The sequence below is a fragment of the Cervus canadensis genome, chromosome 5 (assembly GCF_019320065.1).
Source record: "Cervus canadensis isolate Bull #8, Minnesota chromosome 5, ASM1932006v1, whole genome shotgun sequence".
NCBI classification, from domain to species: Eukaryota; Metazoa; Chordata; class Mammalia; order Artiodactyla; family Cervidae; genus Cervus; species Cervus canadensis.
The window spans coordinates 16016122-16030692 of NC_057390.1; positions in this window are offsets into that span (position 1 = coordinate 16016122).

Genomic DNA, 14571 nt, shown 5'->3' on the forward strand with positions numbered 1-14571 from the left:
TGTGTTTTGTTTTATTTTTTTAACTACTAGTGTCACCTGGATTTCAATCATTACTCACAGTTTAATGTATCTCTTTTAACACTTATACTCTAAAGAACAGGTCCCCATGTTTAATTTGAAGAATCTAAGGCTTAGACGTGAAGTGTTAGTCGCTCAGTCATGCCCAACTCTTTGCAACCCCATGGACTGCAGTCAACCAGATTCCTTTGTCCATGGGATTTTCCAGGCAAGGATTCTGGAGTGGGTTGCCCTTTCCTTTTCCAGGGGATCTTTCTGATCCAGGGATCGAACCCAGGTCTCATGCTCTGCAGGCAGATTCTTTACCAACTGAACTACATAGGAAGTCCCCTAGGGCTTAGAATATCTCATTAATTTCCTGAATGTCAAACATTTTAAGTGATAAAACCAGAATTGGAATCGAAGTTTCATTTATTTCAAAATAATTTAATTTCTTGCATATTAAAGAAAGTTATGCAATTATGAAGCCTGATTCCCAGTAATCACTATTCTCATATTTTGGAGGCATGTTTATAATGTGATTGAAGAGTTTTAAGTTACTCACAAAGACTTAAAATTCTTCCAATTTCCTCCAAGTAATGTATACAAAGAATTTAGTAAAGTAGCAGTAAGAGTCTGGAGAAAAAAACATACTCTACAATCATCAAACTAAGGGTTATCATTGCTTTTATTACCTATTCTGTCTATGAACATGAACACTGAAGTCTTGGCAAAGTACTTTAACTGATCAAAAAGCCAAATAAGTACCTGGCAAGTATTTTTTTTTCCTGGCAAGTATTAAGTACTCAACAAATGTTACTTGCTGATATTTTGTCCCTCTATCATGGATAGACCAAATTTCTTAGTGTTTTTCTTTTTTTTCCCCCCACATGTTACAAAAAGTGTAATCTTCCATATGCATATAAATCATCATTTTCTTGGCATTGGTGGTGGTTTAGTTGCAAGGTCATGTCGACTTTTGCAATCCCATGGACTGTAGCCCATCAGGTTCCTCTGTTGATGGGATTCTCCAGGTAAGGATACTGGAGTGGGTTGCCATTTCCTTCTCCAGAGAATCTTCCCAACCCAGGTATTGAACCCTGGCCTCCTCCATTGAAGGAAGATTCTTTACCAACTAAACTATGAGGGAAGCCTCTTGGCATTGTATAAAAACTAATTTCATCTACTCTTGAACAAACTCCTCGTGGCATTTTTTACCTCTGTGTTTCTCACCATGTGTGATAGGCTTTAAAATGGGAGTGAGGATTGTAAAAAACATAGTCACCCACTTGTCCACAGGGTATATGGCCACAGGACATGTGTAGGTGAAAATCAGTTCAGTTCAGTCGCTCAGTCGTGTCCAACGCTTTGCGACCCCATGAATCGCAGCACGCCAGGCCTCCCTGTCCATCACAAACGCCTGGAGCTTACTCAAACTCATGTCCATAGAGTCGGTGATGCGATCCAGCCATCTCATCCTCTGTTGTCCCCTTTTCCTCCTGCCCTCAATCCCTCCCAGCATCAGGGTCTTTTCCAAAGAGTCAACTCTTTGCATGAGATGGCCAAAGTATTGGAGCTTCAGCTGAAGCATCAGTCCTTCCAATGAACACCAAGGACTTATGTCCTTCAGGATGGACTGGTTGGCTCTCCTAGAAGTCCAAGGGACTCTCAAGAGTCTTCTCCAACACCACAGTTCAAAACCATCATTTTTTTGGCACACAACTTTCTTCACAGTCCAACTCTCATATCCATATATGACCACTGGAAACACCATAGCCTTGACCAGACGGACCTTTGTTGGCAGAGTAATGTCTCTGCTTTTTTTTTTTTTTTTTTTTTTTTTTTTTTTTTTTTTTTTTTTTTTTTTTTTTTTTTTTAATTAGTTGGAGGCTAATTACTTCACAACATTGCAGTGGGTTTTGTCATACATTGACATGAATCAGTCATGGAGTTACATGTATTCCCCATCCCGATCCCCCCTCCCACCTCCCTCTCCACCCGATTCCTCTGGGTCTTCCCAGTGCACCAGGCCCGAGCACTTGTCTCATGCATCCACCTGGGCTGGTGATCTGTCTCACTGTAGATAATATACATGTTGTTCTTTCGAAACATCCCACCCTCACCTTCTCCACAGAGTTCCAAAAGTCGTTTCTGTACTTCTGTGTCTCTTTTTCTGTTTTGCAATAGGGTTATCATTACCATCTTTCTAAATTCATATATATTGTTAGTATGTCTGTAATGTTCTTTTATCTTTCTGGCTTACTTCACTCTGTAATAATGGGCTTCAGTTTTCATCATTTATTGAATGATTCAAATGAATTTTTTAATGGCTGAGTAATATCCATGGTGTATATGTCCACAGCTTCTTATCCATTCGTCTGCCTGATGGGCTTAGATTGTTCCGTGTCCTGGCTATTATACAACGTGCTGCGATGACATTGGGGTGCACTATGTCTCTTTCAGCTCTGGTTTCCTCAGTGTGTTATGCCCAGAAGTGGGATTGCTGGGTCAATGGCCAGTTCTATTTCCAGTTTTTTAAGAAATCTTCCCCACTGTTCTCCATAGTGCTGTACTAGTTTGCATTCCCTACCAACAGTGTAAGAGGGTTCCCTTTCTCTCCACACCCTCTCCAAGATTTATTGCTTGTGACGTTTTTGGATAGCAGCCACTCCTGATGGCGAGTATGGTACCTCATTATGGTTTTCATTTGCATTTCTCTGATAATGAGTGATGTTGAGCATCTTTTCATGTGTTTGTTAGCCATCTGTATGTCTTCTTTGGAGAAATGTCTGTTTAGTTCTTTGGCCCATTTTTTGATTGGGTCATTTATTTTTCTGGAATTGAACTGCAGGAGTTGCTTGTATATTTTTGAGATTAATCCTTTGTCTGTTTCTTCATTTGCTATTATTTTCTCCCAATCTGAGGGCTGTCTTTTCACCTTACCTATAGTTTCCTTTGTTGTGCAAAAGCTTTTAAGTTTCATTAGGTCCCATTTGTTTATTTTTGCTTTTATTTCCATTATTCTGGGAGGTGGGTCATAGAGGATCCTGCTGTGATTCATGTCGGAGAGTGTTTTGCCTATGTTCTCCTCTAGGAGTTTTATAATTTCTGGTCTTACATTAGATCTTTAATCCATTTTGAGTTTATTTTTGTGTATGGTGTTAGAAAGTGTTCTAGTTTCATTCTTTGACAAGTGGTTGACCAGTTTTCCCAGCACCACTTGTTAAAGAGGTTGTCTTTTTTTCCATTGTATATTCTTGCCTCCTTTGACGAAGATAAGGTGTCCATAGGTTCGTGGATTTATCTCTGGGCTTTCTATTCTGTTCCATTGATCTATATTTCTGTCTTTGTGCCAATACCATACCGTCTTGATGACTGTGGCTTTGTAGTAGAGTCTGAAGTCAGGCAGGTTGATTCCTCCAGTTCCATTCTTCTTTCTCAAGAGTACTTTGGCTATTCGAGGTTTTTTGTATTTCCATACAAATTGTGAAATTCTTTGGTCTAGTTCTGCGAAAAATACCGTTGGTAGCTTGATAGGGATTGCATTGAATCTATAGACTGCTTTGGGTAGAATAGCCATTTTGACAATATTGATTCTTCCAATCCATGAACACGGTATTTTTCTCCATCTGTTTGTGTCCTCTTTGATTTCTTTCATCAGTGTTTTATAGTTTTCTATGTATAGGTCTTTTGTTTCTTTAGGTAGATATACTCCTAAGTATTTTATTCTTTTTGTTGCAGTGGTGAATGGTATTGTTTCCTTAATTTCTCTTTCTGTTTTCTCATTGTTAGTGTATAGGAATACAAGGGATTTCTGTGTGTTAATTTTATATCCTGCAACTTTACTATATTTGTTGATTAGCTCTAGTAATTTTCTGGTAGAGTCTTTAGGGTTTTCTATGTAGAGGATCATGTCATCTGCAAGCAGCAAGAGTTTCACTTCTTCTTTTCCTATCTGGATTCCTTTTACTTCTTTTTCTGCTCTGATTGCTGTGGCCAAAACTTCCAACACTATGTTGAATAGTAGTGGTGAGAGTGGGCACCCTTGTCTTGTTCCTGATTTCAGGGGAAATGCTTTCAATTTTTCACCATTGAGGGTGATGCTTGCTGTGGGTTTTTCATATATAGCTTTTATTATGTTGAGATATGTTCCTTCTATTCCTGCTTTCTGGAGAGTTTTAATCATAAATGGGTGTTGAATTTTGTCAAAGGCTTTTTCTGCATCTATTGAGATAATCATATGGTTTTTATCTCTCAATTTGTTAATGTGGTGTATTACATTGATTGATTTGCGAACATTAAAGAATCCTTGCATTCCTGGGATGAAGCCCACTTGGTCATGGTGTATGATTTTTTTAATATGTTGTTGGATTCTGTTTGCTAGAATTTTGTTCAGGATTTTTGCATCTATGTTATTGCATCAGTGATATTGGCCTGTAGTTTTCTTTTTTTGTGTGGCATCTTTTTTGATTTTTTTTGAATGAAGAGATCATTCTTATAGAAAATAATCAAAACTTAGTATTAACTGCTTCATATATACTAGGCATGGTGCAAAGGATTTTATTAAAATAATTTCATTTAACATGTTTAAAACAAGTTACATGTTGTTGGAAGATAGGAAAATTGAGACAGAGAAGGCCAGCAATGTGCCTGTCCTAAGTGCATAGAGTGAGTGAGGAGCAGACCAAAAGATACAATTCAAGACTAACTGATCTCAAATCTTTAAAAATAAAACAATAATTATTTATTTATTTGTGTTTGCTCTGGGTCTTTTGTTGCTGTGCTTGGGCTTTCTCTAGATTCAGAGAACGGAGGCTACTCTCTAGCTGTGGGGCATGAGTTTCTCACTGTGGGGGCATCTTCTGTTGCAGAGCACGGGCTCTAGGCCCAAAGTCTTCAATGCTTGCAGCACGTTGGCTCAGCAGTTGCAGTGGGCAGGCTCTAGCACACGTGGGCTTCAGTAACTGCAGCACTCAGGATCAGTTATTGTGTTTTGGCAGGTCCCAGAGCTCTGGCTCAGTAGTTGTGGCACATGGACTCAGCTGTTTCATGGCATGATGGAACCCTTGTCCCCTGCATTATCAGGCAGATTCTTATCCACTGTGCCACCAGGAAAGTCCAAATCCCAAGTCTTGATCTTGGTTTGGACCCCACATTACCTTTCATGTAAAAACTTACCAAATAGTAAGCGGGAGGTTTCTTTAACATCCATCTATCAACAAAGACTTTCAGAAGACTGTTTCTCATGGAGACCATAAGTCATTTGGGAATTTGAAAAATGTCAGTTTCTTCCTCTGAGAATTTCCCATCTCCTCTCTCAAGCAGGATTAAGAATTATACAGGTATTTTCCTTACTCTGATAACTTAGTTAATAAGACATTACTAAACCTGTGCATTTCTAATCTGCCCTAAATTTGTTATTAAAAGGAAATATCATGCATTGAACACTTATTATTGACAATCACTTTTCATATTTAATTTAAAAATAACTACATGAGATGAAAATATTATTCTTATTTCATAAATAGAAAATCTGAGGCTAGAAAATTACTTTCACTTGTCTAGGATGGTGTACCAGTAAGCAATAGAATTAAAAGCTCATTACTGTTGTTTCATTTCTGAGTTATTAGCTGTCTTATTTAAGAGCTCTCAGAAATCCGCAATCTCTGGAAAATGTTGGACACATTTCAACAGAGCAAAATAACTATCCTGGATATCATATTATATTTTAAGTGAGCTTTTCGAGAATTCAAACACATGGGGGCCAAATTTTGGTCTACAAATAAGCAAACAGATAATAAATCTTAGGCACTGAGAAATAATAGTTTTTTGTTGTTGTTATTGTTCAATCTTGAAGTTTTGTTGGACTGTTTGTTACCTGTGGACTGTAGCCCACCAGGCTCCTGTCCTTCACTATCTCCCAGAGTTTGCTCAAATTCCTGTCCTTAGAATCTAATTATTCTTTATTGTGCACACAAAGAATCTGAGACTCAGTAAGGAAAGCAACAGTTCTAAAATTGCACATTCTGATACTGGCAGTTTAAAGATAAGAATTCAGGTTACCTAAATCCCAATCTGTTTTATCTTTGCCTTATATGGCATTGCTGATATCCTCACTTGTTAGAGAGTAAGGAGAACAATAGGAATTGTTTTTTGTTTGTCTAACTGATGTATGTAACTACTTCAATGAGCTTCACTGTTTTCCAGTGAGACCTGCCTAGGGAAACGAAGATGTTAAGAGACTATAGGCAAATAAATCCTTTGACTCAATCCCATAGGGCTTTATCATATAAATATAAATCACTTTATATGATGTGTTTCCTCTGTGGCTCAGTCTGTAAAGAATCAGCCTGGAATACAGGAGATGCAGGTTGGATCACTGGGTCAGGAAGAATCTTGAAGAAGGGAATGGCTACCCACTCTGGTATTCTTGTCTGGAAAATTCCATGGACAGAGGAGCCTGCTGGGCTACAGTCCATGAGGTCACAAAGAGTCAGACACAACTGAGTGATTAACACTTTTAAAGATTAACAATATGGTATTTTTTAAGTTTCCATTTTCCACACTGATTTAGCATGGCTCTCCATTTGTTGCTAAACCAAAAAATTAATTACACAGGAATGGGATAAGACTTATTCCCTACACTCTCAAATCTCTTTAGGAGCACAAGAATATGGTGCTTCTTTGTGCTAACTGTTTAGGAATGGGAGGTTTCTTTCCCAAAAGCATTCTATTCAGTCTTGTATTATAATGACTTTACTCAAGCATCGGGGACCCAATATGGAAATGTATGCCCTCTAGGACACTCATACGCTACTAGATATTCAGAATTGGTCCAGTGTAAGAGCATCAGGTCAATGTTTTGTCACTTTGGAAATGTTAAGAAACAGAAAATGAAATGGAGTTGGAAGACTAGAAAGGGGAACTCCTAAACCCTGCCACATAGCAGAGCTCAGCAAGAAGAAAGACTCTGCTTTCCTGTCAAGGCCTAATGCAATGAAAAATCATGGGGTCTTTATTTACTAGAGCCCCCTTTCCCTCTCAACTCCCCTTTCCCTTCCATAAAAGCACTGTTCTTCCTTTGTCTTGGGGGTGATTGCACATTTTCCTCCATGTTTGCAGGCCTCAAATTGCAATTTTCCAAAACCCATCTTTGGAGAAATGTTCATCAGTCTATTTGCTTCACATCAACAACTGTCAGTAGGTTTTCTGACCAGTGGAGGACAGTGCCATTCTGCCATCCAGGAGTGAGTTTTAGTTTATAACCTACTTCAAGTTATCTCCAAAAAGATTTGAGTACTTTTCTTTGCTCAGAGCATGATTAACTGGTAAATAGTATCAGATTCCACAGAGAAAGATTAGGTTGAAGGTCTATGGCACCTATATGAGGTGATATTACAGAGGTATTATTTTAAAAAATGCTTGATGTCTCCTTTCTTCAAAAATCTCTGGGTTTGGAGGTGACTTGATGTGGAGCCATGATTTTTCTGAATTGAATTCTGATCATTCAGTACAGATCTCCATTCACTAAACCTAGTGTAAGGTGTACAATAAAGATTGTTTGATATATCTACAAATATATCATATAAATATATGTACATGTATATATATATATATATATGTATATAGCAACAGGTTTACCATAGTAATATTAGCTATCACATTCACCATCTCACATAATTATTGTTTGTGTGTATGAGTTGAGAACATTTAAGATCTACTGCTAGCAACTTTCAGCATATAAACAGTATTGTTAATTGTTGTCACCATGCTGTGCATTGGGCTTTCCTCATAGCTCAGTTGGTAAAGAATCCACTGGCAGTGCAGGAGACCCTGCTTTGATTCCTGGGTTGAGAAGATCTGCTGGAGAAGGGATAGGCTACCCACTCCAGTATTCTTGGGCTTCCCTTCTGGCTCAGCTGGTAAAGAATCCACATGCAATGCTGGAGACCTGGGTTCAACCCCTGGGTTGGGAAGATCCCTTGGAGAAGAGAAAGGCTACCCATTTCAGTATTCTGGTCTGGAGAATCCCATGGACTGTATGGTCCATGTGGTTGCAAAGAGTCGGACATGGCTAAGTGGCTTTCACATACACACTATAACCCCAAACATCAGAGTGCCACCTTCATGACTTAGTCATTTCCCAAAGGTCCCCTATCACATACTACCACATTAGAAAGGATTTAAATTATGATTCTAGAGAGAGATGCAGACTTTCATTTTTATAGCAACATCCAAAAGTGGAGGAACAAATTACTTAAGATTTGATAAACCAAATGTTTGCTATTATTCAGTGAATAGTACTGTGTTTGAGAAGACTTTGACAAATACAAGAAATATAAGAAATTTGAATATAAGAACTACTCTGTAAAAGGTATAAAAATCATGATATGAGGTTTCTCCTTTAGTGTCATTTACTAGTGGAAAGCATCCATTGCCCCATATCCTTCAGTTCAATTCAGTCGCTCAGTCATGTCCGACTCTTTGTGACCCCATGAACCACAGCACGCCAGGCCTCCCTGTCCATCACCAACTCCCGGAGTTTACTCAAACCCATTTCCATCGGGTCGGTGATGCCATCCAGCCATCTCATCCTCTGTCACCCCCTTCTCCTCCTGCCCCCAATCCCTCCCAGCATCAGGGTCTTTTCCAATGAGTCAACTCTTCACATGAGGTGGCCAAAGTACTTTCAGCTTCAGCATCAGTCCTTCCAATGAACACCAAGGACTTATCTCCTTGAGGATGGACTGGTTGGATCTCCTTGCAGTCCAAGGGACTCTCAAGAGTCTTCTCCAACACCATAGTTCAAAAGCATCAATGTTTCAGCGCTCAGCTTTCTTCACAGTCCAACTCTCACATCCATACATGACCACTGGAAAAACCATAGCCTTGACCAGACAGACCTTTGTTGGCAAAATAATGTCTCTGCTTTTTAATATGCTATCTAGGTTGGTCATAACTTTCCATCCAAGGAGTAAGCATCTTTTAATTTCATATCCTTAGCCCCACACAAATCCAGAACAATAAGTTTCTTCAATCACATGCTTCTAACCATATTAGAGGCAGTTAATATTCTATTTCAAGACTGTTTTCTGAGAGAGAGGGAGGATTTCATGAACGATGTCTCTGTCAAAGAAAACAATATAGTCTGGTAATAAAACCTGGCAATCAGTGTTAGTGATGTCCTGATGGCTTAGAGGGTAAAGAATTATCCTGCAATGCAGGGGGCACAGGAACCACAGGTTCGATCCCTGGGTCAGGAAGATCCCCTGGAGAAAGAAATTGTATCCCACTCCAGTATTCTTGCCTGCAAAATTCCATGGACAGAAGAGCCGCTGAGCTACAGTCTATGAGGTCACAAAGAGTCAGATATGACTGACCAACTAAGCACATGCCTGTTGGTCTCATAAATGGTTTGGCTGTTTGTGTTAGTCGCTCAGTCGTGTCTGACCCTTTGTGACCCATGGACTGTAGCCTGCCATGCCCCAGATGTCTCTGTTCATGGGATTCTCCAGGCAAGAGTACTGGAAGTGAAGTGAAGTGAAGTTGCTCAGTCATGTCAGACTCTTTGCGACCCCGTGGATTGTAGCCTACCAGGCTCCTCCGTCCATGGGATTCTCCAGGCAAGAACACTGGAGGGGGTTGCCAAATCTGTGTTCCATTAATAAGAGCAATAAGAATGGCATATATTGTCAGAATCTTTCTCAACAATGATATCACTTGAAACATCTGCTGTCAAGTTCCGTAGTGCATATTTGAAGCTAATGTATGATGAATCATGCTAAAGTTATTCATAAAAACCAGAGCCTGCATCTCTATAGGGGTTATGAAACATTATAAACAAAGAGATGGGGATATTGAAAAATAGTGGAAGTTTTACCAGATATTCTAGAGTATCAGGGAAGGTGAAACAATCATCTTTATTAAAATTTAACTCCTAAAAAAGCTAGTAAACTTCAGGAGATAATGTGATTGCCCAATTGGAAAATAAGTAAGACTTGGTTATTTTTCTGCATGTATACCATGTTTATTCATATTATTTTTAGAGCCTCTTTATGATAAATACTGAAACTCTGAAACATTCTTTGACCTTAATATTTTAAGCAACATAAACAAAATAGAATATGAAGAGTATATTACAGATGCAAGAGTAACCTATGTGCCTAAATATTAATATGTGCTGTCTTTGTGTGTAGAACAGTGAACCAATATTTTATGTCATACTTCTTATATTATTTTTTGAAATCTGCACTGAACCCTATTAATCTTAAAGGGTCACTTTTTAAAGAAAGAAACATGATAAAATCTTTCACTAATTAAATAAATTTAAAATATTAACTATAGCCTAATTCATCATATAGAAAATAAATCTGTAGTCTCAATAGAGACATTTTACAACCATAAACTATTCATATTTTCTGAAGAAATTGTGGGAATCATTAAAAAATGTGTTTTGAGCATAATATATCCTTTAACTAAAAATAATGAAAATATTAAAAGTATATTTTGATCATTAAGACTCTTCCCAAATAAATCTGCTCATTATGCTCAACTTATTAAAGATGAGAAGATATTTATTCCAGTTAAATAATCACACATAGCTTTCCTTGGAGGAAAAAATCCTCCATAAAAAATAGATGATTAGTTTTTAAAAGAAGAATAAATTTAAGCAAGGCAGTGAAAGTATGATGCACTGAAAAATATATGACTTGATGAAAAAAATTAAAGACACAAGTAAAGAAACTTCATTTTCATGAACTGGAAGAATAAACATTGGTAAAAGTGGCTAATTTTACCAAACAGTGTGGAAGAGATCAGCTATCCAAGAAAAAATGTAAAATTCACTCATAAGCAGTTCACGGAAAAGGAATACAAATCATTTGAAATGTGCAACAAAAAAAAGCCTAAATTAATGGCATTCTGGCAATAACAGGGAATATCAACATTTTAAATGCATAAAACAGTTGACTCAACAATTCCATTTCCAGGAGCTCATATGAAGAAAACTTCAAAATTTCATTGCAGAATTATTTAAAGTTGAAAAAGACTGGGGAAAACATGAAGAAGGCCAGATGAATTAATTGCAGTGTATTTTTTTTTAAAGAAGTTAAGTAGTAGGAGGAAAGTAGAATGAGTTAGACCTATAGAAACTGGTATCTAAAAATATTCAGGAGGTTGAATAGTAAAAGGCACAATTTATACACTGAAACAGAAATGCATATATATGAAGATACCATGTGTTGTATTTGGAAGTGAAAGTCACTCAGTTGTGTCGAACTCTTTGTAACCCTATGAACTGTAGCCTGCCAGGCTCCCCTGTCCATGGAATTCTCCAGGCAAGAATGGTGGAGTGAGTTACCATTGCCTTCTCCAGAGGCTCTTCCCAACCCAGGGATCAAATTTGAGCCTCCTGCATTGCGGGCAGATTCTTCACCTCTGAGCCACAGGAAAACCCAAAATTTATACACTGAAACATAAGCACAAATAAATATATAAAAATGCACTGCATTTGCACAATTTTACTTGAAGAATCCTAGCAACAGAGTGTAATGACTGCACAGGAAGGACTGGGAGAATCTGGTGCGGGACGGGGAAAAGTTTAATTCTACGTTACTTCATTGTGTGTGTGTGTGTGTGTGTGTGTGTGTGTGTTTGCCAGCACTTATATTAAGCATCATGTTTCCAATTTTTATTTTAAAAAATTGAAATATATTAACTTTCTTATGGAAGATAAATGAAATTGAATAAAAAGGATATTTTCACAGAACTAAATATTTTAACCAGTACAATAAATAGAATGAAGGCAAAAGTAAGAATACAGTTAAAAATAAAAGAAAAAACAAGAAAGTAGTAAAAGTACAAGTAGACATTGATTTAAAATCAGTAACTTTATAAAATTTCATTGACAAATGCATTACTTGTCATTTATTGACTCCTTACTATAAATGCATCCTACTTTTCCAGGTACAGTGATAAATCAAACATACTGGTTCCAAATAGGGAAAGGAGTATGTCAAGTCTGTATATTGTCACTCTGCTTATTTAACTTATATGCAGAGTACATCATGAGAAATGCTGGGCTGGAGGAAGCCTAAGCTGCAATCAAGATTGCCAGGAAAAATAGCAATAACCTCAGATATGCATATGAAACCACCCTTATGGCAGAAAGTGAAGAAGAACTAAAGAGCTCCTTAATGAAAATCAAAGAGGAGAGTGAAAAAGTTGGCTTAAAACCCAACATTCAGAAAACTAAGATCATGGCATCTGGTCCCATCACTTCATAGCAAATAGATGGGGAAACAGTGGAAACATTGACAGACTTTCTTTTGTTGGGCTCCAAAATCACTGCAGATGGTGACTGCAGTCATGAAATTAAAATATGCTTGTTCCTTGGGAAAAAAGCTATGACCAACTAGACAGCATATTAAAAAGCAGAGACAATATTTTGTCAACAAAGGGCTGTCTAGTCAAAGCTATGGTTTTTCCAGTGGTCATGTATGGATGTGAGAGTTGGACTATAAAGAAAGCTGAGTGCCAAAGAATGATGCTTCTGAACTGTGGACTGGAGAAGACTCTTGAGGAGTCTTCAAGGCTGCAAGGAGATCCAACCAGTCCATCCTAAAGGAGATCAGTCCTAAATATTCATTGGAAGGACTGATGCTGAAGCTGAAACTCCAATACTTTTGCCACCTGATGTGCAGAACTGACTCATTGGAAAAGACCCTGTTGCTGGGAAAGATTGAAGGCGGGAGGAGAAGGGGATGACAGAGGATAAGATGGTTGGATGGCATCACTGACTCAGTGGACCTGAATTTGAGTAATCTCCGGGAGTTGGTGAGGGACAGGCAAGTCTGGTGTGCTGCAGTCCATGGGGTCGCAAAGAGTCAGACACGACTGAGTGACTGAACTGAACTGAATGTATGATGACCAGGTATTCTTTTTTTTGTTTTTTGTCTCTATGAAATGTTTATATAATTGAAATCACATTGAATATATAATTTCACATTATAGTTTCTCATCCTCATAAAATTAGTACCAATTTCTCACATCATTGAACCTCAATGTAAAACATCTTCTTTATCCATTCTTCTGTTGATGGACATTTAGGTTGCTACCATGTCTTCTTTAAATGGATAGAGGAGCATTGCAGATATCTCCCACTTTCTGAAATTTCACCTTAGCCACTTCATTTTTATGAAGATGTATATCAATGCTTAATTTAGCTAATAGAAATATAACTGAAGGGAATTTTTTTGTACCCCCAAAAAATCCATTATCATAATAATATTGGTGGATTTTTTAACTTTTTCAGTTTTTCTTTTTTTTTTAAGTACAGTTAATTTACAATGTTGCATTAGTTTCAAGTGAATAATAATGTGGTTCAGTTATATATATATATATATATATATATAGAGAGAGAGAGAGAGTCATAAATATATATGTATATGTGTGTATATTTTTTTTTCAGATTTTTTTCCATTATTGGTTACCATTGTTGCAGAAATTTGGCTTCTGGACACTGTTGCCAGATTAAATCTCTGGGACAAAATTTTTGGTAAAGTAGAAAGAAATAGTTTTATTGCTTTGACTGGCAAATGGGACCACAGTGCACTAGTGCCCTCAAGAATGTGTGTCCCCCTTGGAGATGGTAGTGAAGAGTCACAGTGTTTCAGAAGCAGGGCTTGTATAGCTCATGGACTTTTCCTCTGATTGGTTGGTGGTGAGGTAAGTGGGAGTCACATCATCAACCGTCTGGTTCTAAAGTCTGCATCTTCTGGACAGCATGCATTTAGTTTCTTGCACCTGGTAGGAGTTTCAGTGTCTGCAAAGAACATAGCTCAGAATCTTTTATATAGACCTATAACGAGAACTAAAAGTTATTGACTTTGTTTAATGGTGAAACTATTATCATTTTGTTTTTCTTGACTATTTTCCTTTCCTTCTGCATTTTCTTACTTCTCTGATTAAATTTATTCTTTGGCAGAAATTTTCTACAGACAAAAGGACAGTAGTTGACATGGCCAGGAGTCTATTCTCGGAGGCCTCCTAGGGTGCTTCTATGTTACACCAATACCATTTTGAAAGAAAGACCATAATAGTTGGTCTTCTGTAAAAGAGAAGTGGTATAAGTTGAACTTTCAAAATGAGGGGAAAAAATGCAATGCTAAAGTACATGCCTACATGTGAGATAAATCTAGAACATATTGACATCATAGTCTTGAAGGACAAACTAAACCTTTAAGACTGCTGATCGTATCTGTAGACTTACACAAACCATAGGCACTATTTCTCACTTGAAAGAAAATAAGACTGATTTTTAAAGACATAGATTGGAAGTTTACAGCTGAAACTTTTGAAAGGAAGTTGTGTTCATCACAATAGCTTCTCACACATTTTACGGTGGAAGAAAGTATTGTGAGTCAAGTAGATTAGTAAACCTCTCTTGGCTTCAATTTGTTTCTCTGTAAAGTGGGGATAATGATAATGGAACCACTAGTTTATTAAATGTATATATAAACTGAGGTGAATGTACCTGATAGTTAAAGTGTTCATTTAATGTAAATATTAATATTT